Source organism: Peromyscus maniculatus, chromosome 4 (assembly GCF_049852395.1).
Source record: "Peromyscus maniculatus bairdii isolate BWxNUB_F1_BW_parent chromosome 4, HU_Pman_BW_mat_3.1, whole genome shotgun sequence".
In the NCBI taxonomy this organism is placed as follows: Eukaryota; Metazoa; Chordata; class Mammalia; order Rodentia; family Cricetidae; genus Peromyscus; species Peromyscus maniculatus.
In genome coordinates, this window is record NC_134855.1 from 60,271,921 (window position 1) to 60,293,139 (window position 21,219).

Here is a 21,219-nt window from a genome sequence, read left to right on the forward strand (position 1 = left end):
CAGGGGCATTGCTATTCTCTGTACTTCTACAGACCTTTGTAGAACCCAGATGCAGAACAATGCAGTATTTGTCTTTCTAGGCCTAGATTACTCCACTTGATGCCATTTCCCCAATTCATCTGTCATCACAAATGTCAAGGTTCCATTCTTTTCATGGCTGCATGGTATTCCATTGCATATCTATGCATGCAGCATATGCTACATTTTCTTTATTATTGCACCAGTTGATAGACATTGGGTTGATTCCATATCAAGCATGTTATAAATCCTGCAATACATATGAGGGGAGGAAAAGAGCTTCTAGCAGTCAGCTCATTGTCAGGCCATCCAAAGTGAATTCCCTCTTCCTTTCCAAACATATTCACATGGTGAAGGGAGTTAGTAACTCACCAGGCATAACCAATGGTATCATCAATACTCTCTAATTCTGCACTTCCCAGTAAAGAAAATAATTGCTTAGGCATCTCCAACATTATACAATGCATAATACTTGAGTCTATATTCATGGTCTCATATTAAAATATATAAGGATTAAAATATTATTATATCTTACATGTTACCTCAAAATATCTTTTTTATCTAAGGAAAGTAGTAGGACTGTTGGAACACATAATTTTATTTAATTTTTGAGGACCTTCCCCCATTTTGTTCTTTGTAAGCTAACATTTGCTTAGATCTTACCAGTAGGGTATAAGGGTTCCCTGTTCTCTATATCACAGAAGCATATTTTTTGTTTCATCTTTCTAATAAAAGTTTAAATTTACATACTTAATCATGTAATTTATACACTTTATCATTTTCAATAAATTTAAACATGTTGAAATACAGGAATTTAGTTTCTTTCAGGCACATGAATATACAGTTTTCAAAGACTCAAATGTGGAAGATACTGTCACCTTCCTTTAATTTTCACTGTTGGTATTATTCTCAAAAGATGGTTTATTTAAAAATAATAATAATAACAATAAATCTTCCCTAATAGAAATAATTAGCATGGGACCTATCTGAGTACATTTAATAATGATTTTCCATTTGCTACCAATTATATTTTAAATTCATTATGAATCTTCAAAATGCTAAAAGTATGCCACTTGTTTTCAATCAACACTCAGTGGATGGACACAGAGGTTAGCGAACTAGTTGTTCTTCCAGAGAGCAGAGACTCAACTCTCAGCACCATGACAGCATCCATCAGTCTATAACTAGGCTCCTGGGAATCATTGCCCACTTCTAGCCTCTGCTAGCATCAAGCAGGCCCGTGGTGCACAGACATACATACAGGCCTAATACCCATGCACATAAAATACAAAATTAAATCCACATTCAAATACCAGTAGATTTCCAAATATTTTTAAAGTATTTATTAGGATTGAAAACTGGCATCTAAACTAGCAACAGATAAATACACGTAAACAGAAACAAACTTGCATGTTATCCTTTGATTTAATGTAAGATAAAATAATATTTTCATGCTTAAATATTTTAGTCTGGAACTGAAGTACGTCGTATATAAACTCAAGTATTATGTATTGTATAATATTGGATGTGCCTAAGCAATTATTTTCTTTACTAGGAAGTGCAGAATTAGGGAGTATTGATGATACCATTATGGTTATGCCTGGTGAGTTGCCAACTCCCTTCACCATGTGAACATGTTTGGAAAGGAAGAGGATACTTACTTCAGATTGCCTGACAAGGAGCTAACTGCTGGAAGCCTCTTTTCTTTCCCTTTTCCCTGTGATTGAATTAATCTGAAATCTGCTTTTATATTAAACAAACTCTCCTAGTTCAGTATGCCTGATGTTTCCTAGACAACAACATAGACAGTCAGACTCTAAACTGCAAACAAAGTGCACTCTCTGTTTCCCCGCTGGACAGAGGATTCTTCTTGATGCCCCCTGAGCAGGAGAGAATGGAGGGTGGGGCCAACACATTTATCTGTATTTTCATGCTGACCTCATCTTATGTGGTACCAATTAAAGACTTTCTGTAGTATTTAGTCCTTGAAACACTACTGTAGAACTGACATATTCCTATCTATATGGTATCAGAGTGTTTGAACATGTCATATAACTGATCATGTGACTACTATGCACTTATTACGTATATACTACGTATATGTTTTGTGCTATATTTTAGGTTCCTTCTCTGACTTAATTATGTTGTAATTTATTAATATTAAAATACTGAAAACATGGGTTTTGAGTGGTTAAAAGCACCTTTTCTTGTCCTTGCTTAGGACAGGGTTTGGTTCCCAGAACTCACGGCAACTCCAAACCTTCTGTAATTCTTCTTCATGGTATCCACTCCCCTTCTCTGACCTTCAGAGGGAGCATGCATGCACTTGGTAGACATATATACATGCAGGCCAACACTCATACACATACAATAAAAATAAATATTTAAAAAATGGTCAAATGGCAAATGGGGCTAGGCACCCCACAGTCAATTGTTCTCTATATTTTGACCAGTTGCCACATTGAAAAAAAAAAAAGCTTCTTTTTTGGTAAGGGATGAGTATAAAGATATATATTTAGAAGCAGTTAGAAATGCTACTGGCTTAGTGAAGGGTCAGTAGTAAGTTCTCTTCTAGGGTTCATCATCTACCCAGACATGGGGAGCGGGCTAGGTTTATAGGACTAGGTTGATAGTCACTCCTAATAACACACTTAATTTCTCTAGAATATCTGTTTTATATTATTCTAGTTTTTCTTCTTATGAAAACGGACAAATCATTTTTAAATTGTGAAGATGCAGTTCAGCTCTGAACGCATGCCAATGTTCTCATAAATGTTTAATAATTGATGAGTGTGATGAAAAAGAGGAAAATAAATTTAAGTTGTTCTGAAACATAAAATAAAGGCCTCTAATTCTAGCATTCGTGAGGCAAAGGCAGGTGGATCTCTATGAGTTTGAGTCCAGCCTGGTCTACAGAATGAGTTCTGGGACATTCCAAGGCTATACAGAGAAATTCTGTCTCAAAAAACAAAATAATGATAGTGATAATCATCATCATCATCATCATCATAAATTCTCAGTATTTCTCTTTGCTCATTGGCCAAAATATTCAAATAGTACTATGTGCAAACTGCTAATTATAACAATAGCTTCATTCTGGTATCCTGACAGCATCACACACATGTCATTGTTTTTAGATTTTATCATGTATCTAAAAGGAGAGTACTACAGACAAAAATAGAAAGCAAGAGGTAGGAAGTCTACTTAAAGATGTAATACAGGTATAAAAACTACAGCAAAGTTTTTCTTGTGACATTAGTCTATCCAACATTTTTTTTAACAGTTGACATAACTTTCAGGCAAATTGCTAGTTAAGAATCAGAAGGTGCATATTAATTGTTGGGCTCATACTGCTTATAGCTATTTAAGGTATGCATTATCCTGTGCCTCCTAAGGGTGTATTATTGCTTTAAAGTCTGAAGCCTTCCCATGGCAGCCAAGAATGGGAAAGAGACAGCAGGGGCCTGCTCTGAGCTGCTGTGTCCATCTGTCATAGCAAGGATTTTAGCATTCATTTGAAAATCAAATTTCCATTCCCAAAATGTAATTTCTTCTTCTACAAACTCTTGCAACTATGTATTTTTACCATGCTTCTATTTCTGGAAAAACTAGCCAGGACTAGCTCTCTATGGGAATGTGACTGAAGAAGTTTGTATTAATTCTGTGGGTTCACTGTAATTCATATTGCTCAAGATGTTTGAAAATATGTAACAGAGAATTTGTAAATACATAACTGTCACACAAATTCAATTAATAAAATATATATCCTAAGAAGTCCAAAATGGTGATTTTCAATTTTATAACTCATGATCTATTAATTTTAGAGAGATTATGAATTATGAATTTGATTGATTAAAATTATCATCAATAGCTATTCATTTTAAAATGGAAGTTAATAGGAACACTATTGATCAAAAATAATATCAATCTAGCATTATTTCTAAACATGTATTCTAGTGTATATAATAGCATATGTATATAAGCACACACTACATGTATGTACACTGTATATGTATGCTGTGAGTATATATGCACATATGCACTATATATTAATATGTGTTAGTGTGTGTCCATTTATTGTTATGGCCTCTGGATGCAGATTACATCTTCTTCTACATAAAAATGTGCATCCCCTTGTACAAATCCCTGTGTATGTACCTGTTTCTCTGATGTGTCTGAGATCATTAGTGCTCACTCTGTGATAGTTATTGTACTCTTGTCTGTACAAATGAGTTCAATTCATGTTACCTTGGCTCTCACATATCCCTGGTCCTTTAATTCATTCCAAAAGAAAGATGATGGATAAAATCTTACTGGGCTTGCATGAATGAAATTATAATTGATACATAATTAGGAGGATCAAACTAGCCAAGGAGTTCTGATCCAATCAATGCCTCTTGGTAAGTAATATTTGTTTTTCATATTTCTTCCCATCCTACCACCTTGCAATACATTTTTCTGTCAAGAATGAAAGGAAAAGTAATGCAATCATTTGATAGAGTATTTGTTCACTTTGACAGATAGTCTAAGAAGAGAAAATTAGTGTTGATTTCATCAAAGACAAACAGTTTGTTGAAAATCAATCAGTTCTCATACAAGGCAGAGAAAATGCTGCTTTTCAAGTCAGTGTATGTTTTAGTAAAAGTTAAAAGTGAAAGGCAATTAAAATGTCAACTAGCACTTTTATTAAGCATTATTTTTCTATTTAAGAATAATGTACCATATTTTGTTTTGCATGTTTATATATTCTTTTTCATGAAGAGACTAAAGGCTTGTCTTCCCTGATAATCCCTAGGGATTTTTATAGTCATTTTGTTTAGCCATCAAAATTTTTCCTATACTTTATTTAAGCCTGAGTAAAAGGCAATGCTCCTAAACACAGACTTTAGCAGTCTAAAATTTTCTTTAAAAAAAACAAAATAACGAAAAATAAAACAAACAACAAGAACAAAAACCACACTGTGGAAAACCTAAGAAATTATCAGTTAAGAGCACTGACTGCTCTTGCAAAGGATCCCGCTTCAATTCCCAGCACTCACATGTTGGCTCACAACCATCACTGACTCCAGTTCCAGGAGATCTGTAGTCCTTTTCTGGTTTCTTCAGGCACAAGGCATACATGTGGTGTAGGTTAATAAATGGAAATGAAACAGCCATACATATAAAAATTAAAAATAAACAAAATCTAAACCAGCAACAAAAAATACTAATCATCCTATGGTTAGTATATACTTCTTTCACCAACTGCAGAGTTAGGAGAGGAAATTAAAGCAGCAATCTGAGAGGAAATGTTTGTGGATTGATTGATTCAAGGCTGCTTACTCTACCAGTCTCTATTAAAATTTAGGGAGCTGTGATCCAGACCACCTAAATACATTACAGAAAAGAAAAATCCATTGACAAGTGTATTTATAATATGCTTACTATACAGGCAAAATAAAAGAGGCTAAAAATTTCAAGCTCCAGTGGATGAAATATAAAATCTATGGAATTTCATTAATCTGCCTTAGTTCATAAATGCACCCAAAACAGAATGTAATAGACTAGGTAATTGACAACAGAAATGTTTTCTCCTGTAATTATGAAGACTAGGCAGTTCATTATTAAGGTTGAGACTGTTTATTATCTACCTACAAGGTGGCGTTTATGACCATGACCTTCTAAATATGAGACAAGGTAGTCATCACATGGTAAGACATCAGAAGAGCAAACTCAGTCCCACCAGCTCTTTATATAGAAGCATCATCATATTCATAGAAATGGGGTCCTCATAAACTAACCCATTAAATTAGACCTTACCGACTAACACTGCCACAGCAGGGTCTTCCCTTAAAAATGAGTTTTGGATAGAACAAAAACATTAAAACCAGACTACTTGCACGCCCGTAAAGTTCCTAGGACATCCTGGGGCGTATCTTCTGAATAAAACCACATCATTTTTTTAAAGATTTATTTATTTATGTATACCGTGTTCTGCCTGCATGTATGCCTGCAGGTCAGAAGAGGGTACCAGATCTCACTACAGATGGTTGTGAGCCACCATGTGGTTGCTGGGAACTGAACTCAGGACCTCTGGAATAGCAGCCAGTGCTCTTAACCTCTGAGCCATCTCTCCAGTCCGACACATCTTTTATCTCCTACAGAAATTAAGTACATCTGCTCTTGTCCTTGCTCAGCTCTTGCATAGCCAGTCATCTTCATTAGACTCAATGTGTATAGATTCTGACATTACTGGGAGACACAACCTCACAGCAAACTCCCCGAACCTCTGGCTCTTACAATCTTTCCACCCTCACTTCTTCAGTAATCCCTGAGCCTTAGGTGCAGAAGATTATGTAGGTGGATTTTTCTGTCCTGGCAACCAGCCCCCAAATCATGACATAGAGACTTATTGTTAATTATGAAAGCTCAACCAATAGCTTAGGCTTGTTCCTAATTAGCTCTTATAACTTAAATTAACCCATATCTTAAAAATCTATGTTCTTTTGAGTGGCTTGGGTACCTTTACTTCGTAAGGCCCATGCTGCTTTGTTCTCTGTCCGCTGCTGTGTCCTTTCCACACCACTCTTCTTCTGCCCAGTGTCCTCTCTGCCCCCCAAATCCGGCCAAGCTATTCCTCGTCAGCTTTTTATCAAGCCAATCATAGTGACACTGAGTAATCCAATATCTCACAACCAGTTTTTTTAGATATATCAACTGGGACTGGACTCTACCACTCTGCATTTGACTGGTTGTTTCTTCCTGTAATGGTCTACTTCTGTAGCAAAGATAATTTTCTGTATGAAGGGTGACTTATCCTTGGGTTACAAAAAAATGTACAATTGTTGACACTTCCTCACACTCCATTATAAGATGAAAATAAGGAGTTAGCAAATATTCATAATTATTCTAATATGTTCAAAATTTAAGATGCACAAACTAAACACATATGAAAAAAATTTTAATTTGAGAAACTGACATATTATGACCAAAAAAAAACAAGTAATGAGATCAGTAATAAAAATCACTATACATTGAAAGAATAGAAACCATCTCTAGACTGAGACATGCCTTGCACCTATTTCTTCCCTTAAAGTTTAAACAGTCAGGTACCTGGTTAGGGGCCCATGCCTCGGAAGGCAATGACCTTGAGATAGATTATTTTTTCTTCCCAGAGTTTCACTCTCCAGAGAAGTCTGTAAGGAGCCACCACAGGGTCAGTTGGGCTGGATTTGCCCACCTTTCTGAGTCTCAACTTTTCCTTCTCTCTCTCTCTCTCTCTCTCTCTCTCTCTCTCTCTCTCTCTCTCTCTCTCTCTCTCTCTCTCTCTCTACTGGCTGCTTGGTGCCAGCTGCCTGGCCTCCTTACCTGGTTATCATTTCTATTCTCCTTCTCTTGGCAGTCTTGATAGTTTGCCAGATGTCAAGATTTCCTTTCAAACACTAATAAATTGACCTGAGCATTTTCCCTCCTCAAGCTTTGTGTGTGTGTGTGTGTGTGTGTGTGTGTGTGTGTGTGTGTGTCCATTCTTAAGTTCTCTTATGAATGGACCTAAAAACCCAAGCGAGGCCCCTGATATCCCAGGCATTGTATGATGCCTCTGTTGGAACTGCCTAAGATTTCTCATAGCTCTTCTTTCCCATCTTTTAACCCTTTGAACAACAGAGAAAATAAACTCATTTTTGTACCATTGTATTATTATTGAAATTTTAAATTTATATTTTAAGTTTTTAGCTTATTTTTAAAACTTTAAATTTTAAATTTTGAGCATTTTTGTTTGGTTGGTCGGTATGGTACGGTGTGTGTGTGTGTGTGTGTGCGCGCGTGTGTGCGTGCGTGTGTGTGTGTGTGTGTGTGAATGAGTGTGTGTGAACATGTCATGGGAAGATCAGAGAAAAACTTGCAAGAGTCCATTCTCTCCTTCCACCAGATGGGCCCTTGGATATTGAACTCAGGTCCTCAGACTCCGCTATGGGTACCTTAACCCACATAACCATCCTGCCAGCTCCCAAACAAAAAGTTGTCTTTATTTTCATTACTTTTACTTTATTTGTTACTCTTGAGTTAACTTTTGTAAGAACACAATATTGCTTTTTGTCATAACACTATATTTAAGTTGTCATAGAAAAAAGGTTAAGGCAACATGTAGTGGCACATGGCTATCATTTTAGTACTGGGGAGGTAGAAACAGAAATTTCAAGAACTTAAGCATTAACCTAGCCTGTGTAAATGAATCCCTCTCTCAAAATAACAAAAAGCAACAGGAAAAATAAATAAAATAATAAATAAATAAATAAATAAATAAATAAATAAATAAATAAATAAATAAATAAGAGAATATAGTAGAGAAAGCAAAATGTTTTATTTTTTAACAGTCAAATCTGTCAGCAATTCTCTGTAACAATTCCAAATAACTGTAGTCCCCAAATAGTTCCATTAAGATATACTTTGCTATTACAAAACCATCACATAAAATAAGAAATAGAATACCAAATACAGTTCATGACAGTTTTTTTCCTTTTATTTTATTTTACAATACCATTCAGTTCTACATATCAGCCACAGATTCCCTTGTTCTCCCCCCCCTTGCCCCCTCCCCTTCCCCAGCTCACCCCCCATTCCCACCTCCTCCAGGGCACACCCTCCCCCGAGGACTGAGATCAACCTGGTAGACTCAGTCCAGGCAGGTCCAGTCCCCTCCTCTCAGACTGAGCCAAGCGTCTCTGCATAAGTCCCAGGTTTCAAAAGCCAACTCATGCAATGAGCACAGGATGCCTCCCAAACAGATCAAGCCAATCAACTGTCTCATCTATTCAGAGGGCCTGATCCAATTGGGGGCCTCTCAGCCTTTGGTTCATAGTTCATGTGTTTCCATTCATTTGGCTCTTTGTTCCTGTGCTTTTTTCAACCTTGGTCTCAACAATTCTTGCTCATATAAACCCTCCTCTTTCTCGCTAATTAGACTCCCGGAGCTCCACCAGGGGCCTAGCTGTGGACCTCTGCATCCAGATCTCTCAGTCGTTGGATGGGGTTTATGGCACAACTATTAGGGTGTTTGACCATCCCATTACCAGAGTAGGTCAGTCCCGGCTGTCTCTCGACCATTGCCAGCGGTCTATTGTGGGGGTATCTTTGTGGATTTCTGTGGGCCTCTTTAGCACTTTGTTTCTTCCTTTTCTCATGTGGTCTTCATTTACCATGGTCTCCTATTCCTTATTCTCCCTCTCTGTTCTTGATCTAGCTGGGATCTCCCGCTCCCACAGGCTCTCTTTCCCTCGACCCCTGCCCTTCATTACTCTCACTCATGTCCAGGTTGTTCATGTAGATCTCAGCCATTTCTCTGTCACTGGGCAATCCTCATGTCTTTCTTGGGGTCCTGTTTTTCAGGTAGCCTCCCTGGTGATGTGAGTAGCAGTCCAGTCATCCTTGTTCCACCTCTAGTATCCTCCTATGAGTGAGTACATACCATATTTAAACAAAATAAATAAATAAATAAATAAATAAATAAATAAATAAATAAATAGAATATAGTAGAGAAAGCAAAATGTTTTAAACAAACAAACACAAAAACATGACTCAAGTGTATGTTTATTTCTTTAATATTGAATTTAGGCTTTCTGAAAATTATTTTTCTCCTGTTTGTCTGAAGAAATTATGATATTTAAAGCAGAAATAGGACATTATTTTTCATTTCACTACTGCTTTTAATGAATGCAGTGATCTGTTATAAATGTACAATTAAAAGTACACAATTACTAAAAATGGAAGTGGATATACCTACAAAACATTCCCTCACCTCCTGCCCAGGGACTATAATAGAAGAGGGGGGCGGGGATTCTAAGAGCAAGAGGATCAGATCATGTCTCCTGCTAGCATCAGAAGCTATGCACATAAAGTTTCACCAGCATGACCACTCAAACATGACCTGAACAAAGACTACAGCAACAATCATGCCAAACTGCACAGGGAAAAGCCATGAAATCTCAACCCTCTGTGAAAAACTGTGGGAAAATGAGGAATGTTAAGAATGGAAGAGGTGGTACTCTCCAGGGAATAGAGCACCAATTTTTTTGTTCAGTACCAAATGGTCTCCCCTGAAAACATACATATAAGTAACGTTGTATGGACTCAACAGATTATATTTAGGAGTGTATATGTATACACAAATACATAAAACAAAGAAAAAAGAGGCCATGAATTTTAAGGAGAGAAGGGAGGGGAAAATGGGAGGGTTTGGATGGAGGAAAGGAAAGGGAGACACATTATAATTAAATTACAATCACAAAAATAAAACAAACAGAAGATTGTATTAGAGCATGATAGAGTGTATGGAATACAATCATATTTCTTAGTAGTTAACTGGAGTAGGTACACAAGTTATTATGTGCATCATTAAAATATGTTCTACAAGTATATTTATTTCAAAGCAGGGTATCCTAGATAAAATAGCAACTACAGTTGTTTATAGTCACAGGTTAATTTCTGTTTGGAACAGAGGAAAACACCAGTGTGTAATAGCTACTGCACCTGACATGTAGCTCTTTTGACAGAGTATCTTTAATTGGTGAAATTAATAAGTTAGATAAACAGAGAAAGATTCACCAATCACCTTACAAACTTTTATTTATCGGTCTCTAAAACCAACCCTTAGCTTTGCCCATATTACGAGGTAAATTTTGCAGAATGTTGAACTAAACTATTTCACTGCAGAATATGTTCTTCTATGGAAACATTCATGCTGTGAAGTAGCTGCAGTGCTCCTGGCTGGCACCCCTGCTGATTTTGCTGACAGCAAGCAACTACTGGCTGTCTAGAGTCAGCGCAGTCATGTTCCAAACTTGGAAAGATGGCATTTTGCATAGAGTTATTCTTGGTATGGAATATGGTGTCTGTGAGTGCCCAGAATAGAACAATCCTATCAACGCTATTCTGTTGAGGAAGGGCACGTTGGTTTTAGTGTTTCCTTATTTAGAGTAAGTATTAGAGGAAAGTATATTTTAAGTCTTCACTATTCACTCTATAGCTAGCTTATCTGCTACACACATGCAGATATATGCTAACACTGTGTTTCTACCCAGCACAGTTTGCATACTGCATGTCATAGGAAGCTTACCATCTTAAAGTGAGATGTCCTTGCTATTTTTATTCATTTGAACTTACTGCTTAATATTTTAAGGAAAATGCTGTTTCCTTGACTTTCTTAGCTCAATGACAGAACTGTGACATTTATTAAATGTGCAAAGAATGTGTTTTGGTAATTAATATAGTTTTCAATAACTGAAACTCCTACAAGGTATGTTTCATTTATTTAACATAGATATGACAGGTTTGAACACTGAAATAATCTGGAATAATCACTAATGTCGATATAGAACAGCTCGTACCTTAAAGGGGGAATTTTTTTTTCTTATTTCCGTACCTTTTTTATTTTTATTTTTAATTTATTATTTTTATTTTATAATTTAATTTAATTTTACATATCAGCCATGGTTTCCCTTGTTCTCCCACCCCCCCGCGCCTCCTCCCCTGCCCACCCCTCATTCCCATCTCCTCCATGGCAAAGACTCCCCTGAGGATTGAGTTCAGCTTGGTAGATTCAGTCCAGGCAGATCCAGTCCCCTCCTCCCAGGCTGAGCCAAGTGTCCCTGTATAAGCCCCAGGTTCCAAACCGCCAGCACATGCACTGAGGACAGGTCCCTGTCCCACTGCCTGGATGCCTCCCAAACAGATCAAGCTAATCAACTGTCTCACTTATCCAGAGGGCCTGATCCAGTTGGGGGCTCCTCAGCTATTGGTTCATAGTTCATGTGTTTCCATTCGTTTGGCTATTTGTCCTTGTACTTTTTCCAAACTTGGTCTCAACAATTCTCGCTCATACAAACCCTACTCTTTCTCACCAATTGGACTCCTGGAGCTCCACCTGGGGCCTGGCAGTAGATCTCTGCATCCAGTTCCCTCAGCCATTAGAAAATTTTAATCTTGGGTCAAATAGTAGATTGGCTTGGGAATGTTGATTCTGCCTTCCACAATTAATATGTTCTAATGTAGTAGCTTAGTGTAATTCTTTATCGTTACTGAACAATATAGACAGTAATAAATGAAAGCACGTTTCTAATACAGTGATGGAAGCATCAGGCAGTAGGATTCAGCAGTGTTCAGGAATTTGCTAAAGATTTTGTCAGCAGTGGGACCTAAGAGACACAGCCACAGAGTCTTGCCCTCTGCAGTTTGGGGACTCCCTTTATCTCTTATGGATTCAGTCCAGGCCTGACCATGACTCCAGGCTCATCAGAATGTACCCCTTTCAGAGTTTCATTAAAATCTGAAAAAAAAAAAACAACCCTATATTCTAAGCACAGAGTTAAGAAAAGAAAACAGATCAAGAAAAGGAAAAGACATTACTAAGTGTAGGTAAGAAAAAATCTAAAGTATTTTAGCATTAGACATGTATAACATCTTGGTCGTGCTCAGTGGTTGCTAGGAAATCTTTTCTTTTATTTCTCTTTTGATAAATTGAAAGTATAAGGTAGCCCCAGAATATCCTTAAACGAAATTATAATCTGATTAAGTGTAATAAGCTCAGAAACCACTAATCATACACAAGAGGCTTAGTGCATATGTTCAACTGTGAAGGAAGAAAGGCCCTATGCAGTTAACTGTTAGAATTCCTGCTTCTCAGCTGGGAGAGGTTTCAGTTAGGGTCCGGGTGAGAGGCTCCATTCTCTTCCCATATCCACATACTTATCACTCTCTCTTGATACTGCCTCAGATTTCAGATGCTATCTGATGACAGCTTTAACTCCAAGTTGGTAGACTTGCACTGATAGTGACAAGATGCTAGGACAGACACAGATGTGGACAATGAGCGTTTATTAAGAAGACTATAGTCAGCTAATATTAATTTGGTTCTAAATCTGCAACATTCTAACTCAATGTCTTTCTGCATGCTGTGAATATGTTGCTGTGGTTGGTTGAATAAACAAAGTGCTGATTGGCCAGAAGCCAGGCAGGAAGTATAGGCAGGATAAAGAGAGATTAGAATTCTGGGAACAGGAAGGCTGAGTCAGGAGTTACCAGCCAGAATCAGAGGAAGCAAGATGTAAAGACCAGTAAGCCATGAGCCACATGGCAATGTATAGATTTATAGAAATGGGTTAATTAAAGATTTAAGATCTAGCTAGCAAGAAGCCTGAGCCATTAGGCCATACATCTTTAATTAATATAAGCCTCTGTATGTTTACCTGGGTCTGAGCAGCTGCGGGACTGGTGGGCGAGAGACATTTGTCCTGACCACAGGTCAGGCAGGACACAGGAAAACTCAACTACAATTCCAAGCCATACATACATTGAAAGGCTATCATATTTCTGTCAGCTTTCTCAGTGTACCATGTTGGTCATGGTCAATGTTTATTCTTCTTCCATACACAATGTACACGACATGGTGATGATTTTATCTATAATACTCTCTCTCTAAAAGATATTGCTTTAAAATTATAGAACTAGTGATCATGATCCTAATATAGTTTTTAATAATAAAAGATTTTTTTGATCTGTACTATGTTTATACTATGATTTATTTACTTTAAGTCTTTCAAGTTCTAGAATATTTTTCATTAATTAAATGTATTATGTGACAATTTCATACACATGTATAATTCATTTTTAATATCCTTACAACCCACTCTCTTATCTCTCCCACCTTTATTATCGACCCTATTCAGCCTTCATTCAAATCCTTTTCCCATGTTCATATTTTCATTGTACTGTTTTGTGACCCACTGAGTTAAACCAGGTCCATAATCATGATCATTGGTTTGCAACTCTCCACTGGAAACTGGAGTTCATCAGTGGGTATAGAACTGAAGACCAGAACTTGTCCTTCTCCAACATCAGTTAACAGCCAATACTTCCTCCGGGTAGGAAGAGCCCTATGTGTCTCCCTGATCCAAGACTGAAGGGTTGAGAAGCGTTGTCTTAAGCCTGTCCAGTACAGGCAACTGTAGCTGCTATGAGTTCATGATTGGAAGGGTTCATTATAGGCAAAGGAAACACTTAGTAGTCCTTCTCCTTCTCATTCTTTGCTTACATTCCTTTTACTCCCTTCTGCATTGCTCCCTGAGCCTCAGAGGGGCTTGTATAAAAGTCTTGTTTACAACTGTGCACTCAGCAGTTCAACAATTCTCAGCATCTTGAGAAACCATGAGTCTCTGTATTCCTTGACGTTTACTGCAAAGAGAAGCTTTCTGATCAAGGCTGAGAGCAGCGCTGGTCTATGGATATACACATAAATATTCAGAAAGCAGTTGGACAGCATGTGAATTTAGCAAATCAACAGTAGTAAGTTCCCCATTGGGGCCTATGCCCTCCTCAACCATGGAGTTTTGACAGTACTAGGCATGAATCCCCTCCTGTGGTATAGGCCTCAGATTGTTATACATGGTATGACAATAATCATTCCAATACTGAAAAAAAATTGGGCACGTGTCACCTGGCATATTTATTTTAAAGTATGTATGGTTATAATTTATCTGCTATCTTCTTTTTATTGGTATTTACTCAAAGTCTTGGACTGCATTGGGTCATTTGTTTATAACTGAAAAAATTATTAAACCCAGAATTTGAAGATTATTTTTTTATCCTGCAACTTTGGCCTTACCAGTGCTTCTGTGAATGAACATAGCATCAACTCCACATCCACATTAAAACAAACGTCTCACTCTGATAGTAGAAAAGAGTTGTTGACTCTTGAAGAGAACAGTGCTGCTTTGGTGAAAATGAATGCTTGTGAAAAAGAAACACTCAGATTTACAGCTTTTTGGCCATACGTTAATTTTTTGTCCTACTGTAACATCTGTTTTGATTCCTAGACTTCTGAAATGGCTCCTCAATTCCTAATTAAAAATTTGGTATGCTTTGCTCTGAAACATTAAGTATTTGTTTTGGGTTCTGCTTTATCTGTTCTGTGACTTACAATGCTACCCATATATCTCAGGCAATCATGTGGGGGACATGCCAGGAAGCTACACACTGCATCAGTTTGTTCTGACCCATTTAAACAAACACCAATTCTAATAATATGGAAATAAGCCACACATCTATGAGTTACTTTGTCTTCCCTCAGGACTTCTTTGAAGACTGTGGAAAAGATGAGAGCAATTTCTCCTATCTTAAATCAGCTACAAAAGGGAAATGTAAATCTGCCTAAATGGTTCCATGAATCCTAAATTTCAGACACAAAAAAATTGTAAGTCAGAAAATAATGACATTTGCAATGATTTTTGGAGGACAGTTAACCAAAAAGAGAAGAAATTTAATGTATGCCCCTGCAACATATCTCTATTAACTATTTCCAGAATAATATTGCTCTAATTTTTATAATAGCCATGTCAAATATTCACACAATGAATAAGAAATATAAGACAAAAATACCTAACATTTTAAATGAAGGTATTGTTTCCCACATTCTTCATTTATTGAAGAAGAAAGATCACTCTAGTTTTACAGTGTTAAGCAAGTTGATGATAATATCTTTGTATATGTATGTTTGTACCCTCAAACATTTAAAATCACTCAAAAAATTACTATGTATAAGTATATTTCTCATTAATTTTTATTTACATATGGTTTATTTGGGCTTCTGTTATTTATTTAATTTATATAAGATTATAGTTATGGAATCCTCAAACACATCATTTGAAATCATAACATTAAACTCATCTATTTCTTCAAAAAACAACAAATACATATTTGTTCAAGCATTTTTGATTTAGTTCAAAATTTTCCATTTCTATATTTCATCCATAGATTATAGAATATACTATGCTTCTTATGCCACTGAGGAGTCTTCTGGTTTATATCATTTAATTAGTTCCAGGCAATACTGTTGCTAAAAGTTTTATAACTAATCATACCATGATAAAAAATTATGATTTATTAGAAAAAGTGTGAACCTTCTAAGCTTCCAGTTACAAAGCTGAATTCCTACAATGTCTTCTCAGTTATGATATTTGTCCCACTGGAAATCAGGAGAAAATGAGACAATTGCTATAAGCCACAAAGATTAATGCACATAAGTCTTGGATCTGTTTTTAGTAAATGATGTAACCACCCACATAAACTTCAAGAAAACAGAGTTATTGTTGAATTCTCTTCTTATTATCCATATCTAAATTACACATTAATTCAAATAATATTTGTATACTCTTATACTACCCAGATTAATGGATCTTATTTCATTTCTTGCAATGAGAGACTCTATATAAAAAATAATTATTTCTTATATATAGCTATCATTCAAATGATGTGACAATTCTCTTTCATTAGGTAACTGCAATAATCTAATAAATTCTTCACATTTTCAATTCTTGCACAGTATAAATATTTTTCTCTGCTTGAGAGAGTGAGGCAAGAAAATTGCCAGGGGTACAAAGTTAGTTTGAGTTACAAACTAAATTTCTATATATATATTTTAAAGTATGCATAGTGGTATAAACTTGTAATCTAAACTCAGGAGGTTGATGTAGAAAAACAACCCAGTCCAGAATTTAAACTTCTCTGTGCTACTACTGGCTCATAATATTCAGTTAAAGTACTTTTATAGAATCTTTTCTTTGATCTGTAATAGCCTTCATAATCTCACTTATCTTTTCAAAAAACGTTTTTGACTCACTCAGCTCTAGCCACTGACTTGTGACTTATGTTACTTCAAAGGCCTTTGTGTTTCTAAGATATTGAGGATGTCTATTCTGGCTTTGGACCTTTGCTGGTCTACACCTGCTACATAGTGTCATACTGTGGCTTGACCTTTATTTTGTTTTAGGTCTAAGCTGAAACTTGAGCAATTCAGTGAAACACCAAAGGCAGAACTTTCACCATTTCCAGAATCTCATATTAACTTTTCTTTAGCATTGTCTTTTTTGTTTCAGGGTTGCATTATGCTGTCTAAAATCTGAGCAAATCATACACCTCTCTTTTTAATTACTCCCTAATATATTCTCAAGACCTAGAAGAATATTTGGTACCTCATTATTGAAAAAATAAGTGTAAGTTTTTTCTTAGCCATGGATGCTAAAACTGATTCCAGTAAGAGTCATGAGGATAATTACTAGACACACTATTTTCAACATCAAGTAAAAGGATTCTGAAAAGAATATGATCTCATAAATTTCGTAGTAGCAGAGACCTTTAAACACACATTAGCTGGTATTCCTTTTCACCTCATGGGTCTTTGCCTCTTGCCAATCATGTAACTTCATCTCTCTTGAGGTTACTAGAAAGGTTCAAGCAAGAAGTGCTCAGGAGTCCCAAGCCAAATCACAAATATCATGTGAAAGTAACCAATCACATGATAAAATATTGAGGCTTGAACTTACTATTAAATGACTTTATTTCCTTTTGTTCTAAGGAAAATTCAATATCTGACTTTGTTGTAAAAGTCAATGATAAAATAACATTAAGTTTATCACTTACATTTAAAGGTTGATAATGTTATATTCTCAACCCAAGAGTCCGAGTATACACTAGTGAGTTACATGGCATTCAAAGAGGACAAGCTTGTGAGCATAGTTTTGGTGGATACACAGTTGTCATTGTATAGCTGTATCAAAAATAGTAGAAAGTAACTGAAAACCACGAATAGAGAATTTTCAAGAGGTAAATATATAAGAACTAAATATTTGCATAACTATTGGTAAAAGTGAATTAGATAACTTTTAAATGAAAAAGGAAATAAAATTATACCTAGTATTTCTTACTATAAAGTATATCTCTTATATATGTATAGAAATTGAAACAAAACAACATATCTTTCTTTTCATTCCACCAAGGCAGCTTATTTGAGAGCAGAGTGGTTCCAAGGTAAAAGGAACAAGTGACATAAATGAAATTCAGGGTCTACAAGGTGGCTTAGTGTTGCAGCCTGTCACCAACCTAGATGACCTGAGTTGATCCAGGAGACTCACATGGTAAAAGGAGAGAACTAACACCGTACATTGTCCTCTGATCACCACAGGTTCACTGTAGCATGCAACTACCAATGCATACACACAGGCCTGCAAAGTAAATAAAGAATGAATGTATAAATAAGTGGAAGTTTAGAAATAATATCAGAATGACAAAAAAGACACTTGTGTCCTTGAATGTGTGATGGTTCCTTGACCATAAGGAAGAAGGAATAATTACTATTAAAAATGAAATGATTAGAAGGAAAAGGGAAACTTTTACAGCCATTTTACAAAATAATAATAAATGTGACAAGTTTAGAGAAATGCTTCAGTTTGTCAATCTATTGGCAAATGCACAACTTTTTAGGCCACAATAAAATATCCTATTTTTTTTAATGCAGTAATTTCAACCTCAGAGATCTTTAAAAACTATTAAAATATTGCAAAAATATCTATGTTTAATTGCAAAATATAAGATTGGCTTTACACTAAGAACAATATAATCAAATTAAAAATCTGTAATGCTAGTATCATAATTCAATTTTAACGAGTGTTTAAACTGATCTTCATTTTGAGCTGTTTTGAACCTTTGCTAGGAAGTGCCCTTATTTTATAAAAACCATTGTGCACCATTCAGATGTAACAGATGTTGGCATACTATGACCCCATGGCTCAAATTTGACTTATAGTCTGATCTTCATGGTCCATAAAATAAGAATTTGTCAACATTTGTGAAGGGTTGAAAGAGGAAAGGAGGCAGAATGGAGAGAAAAGGAAAAGAGGAGGAAGGGGCAGGGAACAGGAGAAGAGCAAGGAGAGAGAAGAGGAAATGGGAAGGGGTGGAGGGCAGAGGAGGAAGAAGGGGGAAGACATAAGAAATGGAAGAAAGAGGAGTTGAAAGGGTGGAAGAGGAAGAGAGAAACCAAAGACTAAGCAGTAGAAATATGCACTGGCTTTCTCTAAAAGAAAACGATGTTCACATATTCCTGCCCAAACTGGATTCTAAGATATAGAAAGTCCACAGTAAATATTTATGGGAAAGAAGGAAGAAACTATGATTAGAATTATAAACTGTTAAATATTGTCTCCCAAAGAAGTCAGACATCATTTTAGAGATGATCAACAGGATCACACTAGTTAGAATCAACCCGTGAAGGCCCTGGGTATAAACATGTCACCACTCAATATGTACAGCTTCCAGGACCCCTCCTAGCTCAATGCAAGCATCTGTGTCTATGTCAAACATAATTTATCATGATTCCATACACAGAACCTGATTTGCCTTTTTTTCTCCCAACATTTTCATAAGGCTTTTCTGATGCCATTAAATACCTTTTAGAAGTGTGTGTATGTCCATATCCTCCAGATCTACTTCTACAAAGTACACTGCTTCACCATTTTCTTTTATTTCTATTGCTTACAACCAATTTAATATTATAATATATTTCCACTTTAAATGTTGTCTGGTTTCCATTTGTCAAAAATTAATCTGTAACAGATGCACTACTGGTTTAAAGGCCCAAACAGTTTTAATGCCCTTGTTATGTCAAATTACTTTCACCATAAGTTGAATCTGTTTATTACTGGTGATGTATGAGAGTGGCTGTTTTGCTAACAACCTCATTTTTCATTTTAAATAGAAAAATTACTATAGCTTTTAGAGATAATACTTTGGAGGCTCAGAGCACTCTGTTCCTAACATGACACTTTGCAGAATGGAGTGCTTCAAGTCTGAGCACACTGCAGGGGCCTCAGAAGTAAGGTGTTCTCATGCCTACCTGCCACCTGTCTTCTGTCTTTCCTCCAGCAAGCAAGTCGCAGAAACCAGATTTCTCCATCGAAACATTCCATGTTTTATAAAGAATTCTATTCCCCCACCTTTCCCCAGAATGTGTGTAGCTGATTTCTTTCTTACTCTTTACTCTTTAGGCTCTTTTCTCTTTTGGGGGCCCACCACCCAGCACCCAAATAAATCAAACACAGAGTCATAGTCTTACGTATGAATGCCTGGTCTCATCTTGGCTTGCTTCTTGGCAGCTTTTTTTTTTTTTTTTTTTTTTTGGAGGTACACACACCTTTAATCCTATCACTTGGGAGGCAGAGATCCATCTGGATCTCTGTGAGTTCAAGGCCACACTGGAAACAGCCAGGCATGGTGACACACCCCTTTAATCCCAGCACTTGAGATCTCAAGTCTTGCTTGGCAAAGACACACGCCTTTAATCTCAGGAAGTGATGGCAGGAAACAGAAAGGTATATAAGGTGTGAGGACCAGGAACTAGTGCCTTTTCAGCTTTTAGGCCTTTAGCAGCAGTTCAGCTGAGATCCATTCCGGCGAGGACTCACAAGCTTCATTCTGAAGATTCGTGGAAACAGGATCATGAGAAGAAGAAGGACGCAGTGGCCTCAGGCTATGGAACCCGGAACATCCGACTGAGCCGGGGCGCTGTGAAGGACTTTGACTGCTGCTGCCTCTCACTGTAGCCCTGCCATGATCCTGTGGTAACCCCAGATGGCTACCTGTAGGAACAGGAGGCGATCCTGAGTACATCCCAACACAGATGGTGAGCAGCCAGGGGCCAGTGCGGGTCCCCCAGGCAAGGACAAGAACAAAGCGCTGCCCAGCTTCTGGATTCCCTCACTGACGCCTGAGGCAAAGGCCACCAAGCTGGAAAAACCATCTCGCACTGTGACCTGCCCCATGTCTGGGAAGCCTCTACGCATGTCGGACCTGACGCCAGTGCGCTTCATGCAGCTGGACGACTCTGGAGACCGCATGGGACTCATCACACGCAGTGAGCGCTAAGTGTGTGCTGTGACCCGAGACAGCCTGAGCAATGCCACACCATGTGCAGTGCTGCGGCCCCTTGGGGCTGTGGTCACCCTGGAGTGTGTCGAGAAACTGATCCAGAAGGACATGGTGGACCCGGTGAACGGGGATCTGCTGACAGAACGTGATATCATCATGCTGCAGCGCGGCAGTACAGGCTTCGCAGACAGAGCTGTCCCGGCCAGTGATGCAAGCCTGAGCTGAGACCTAATAAACCTGCCTTGCACTGGTTGATTGGGCATTTCACATCTAAAAACATCTCTGGACCAGATGGGAAGTCGGGGGCAGGCTGGGAGCTGGGGGCCGGTCTCTAAGTCTCAGGAAGTGCAGCTTTTTTTTTTTTTTTTTTTTTAACATAATTATCCCATCTAGCTTTTGCCTTTAGGTTTTTTCCTTTTCTTACTTCTGTAATCATACTTTTACTCTTACTCCATGGCTGGTTGTGTAGCT

The 21,219-nt window shown here is 37.2% G+C and overlaps 1 pseudogene; it reads left to right on the forward strand.

Moving 5' to 3' along the window:
* Positions 1-20,968, forward strand: part of LOC143272597 (nitric oxide synthase-interacting protein pseudogene) — a 45,521-nt pseudogene extending 24,553 nt beyond the window's left edge.
* Positions 20,969-21,219: the final 251 nt, after the last annotated feature.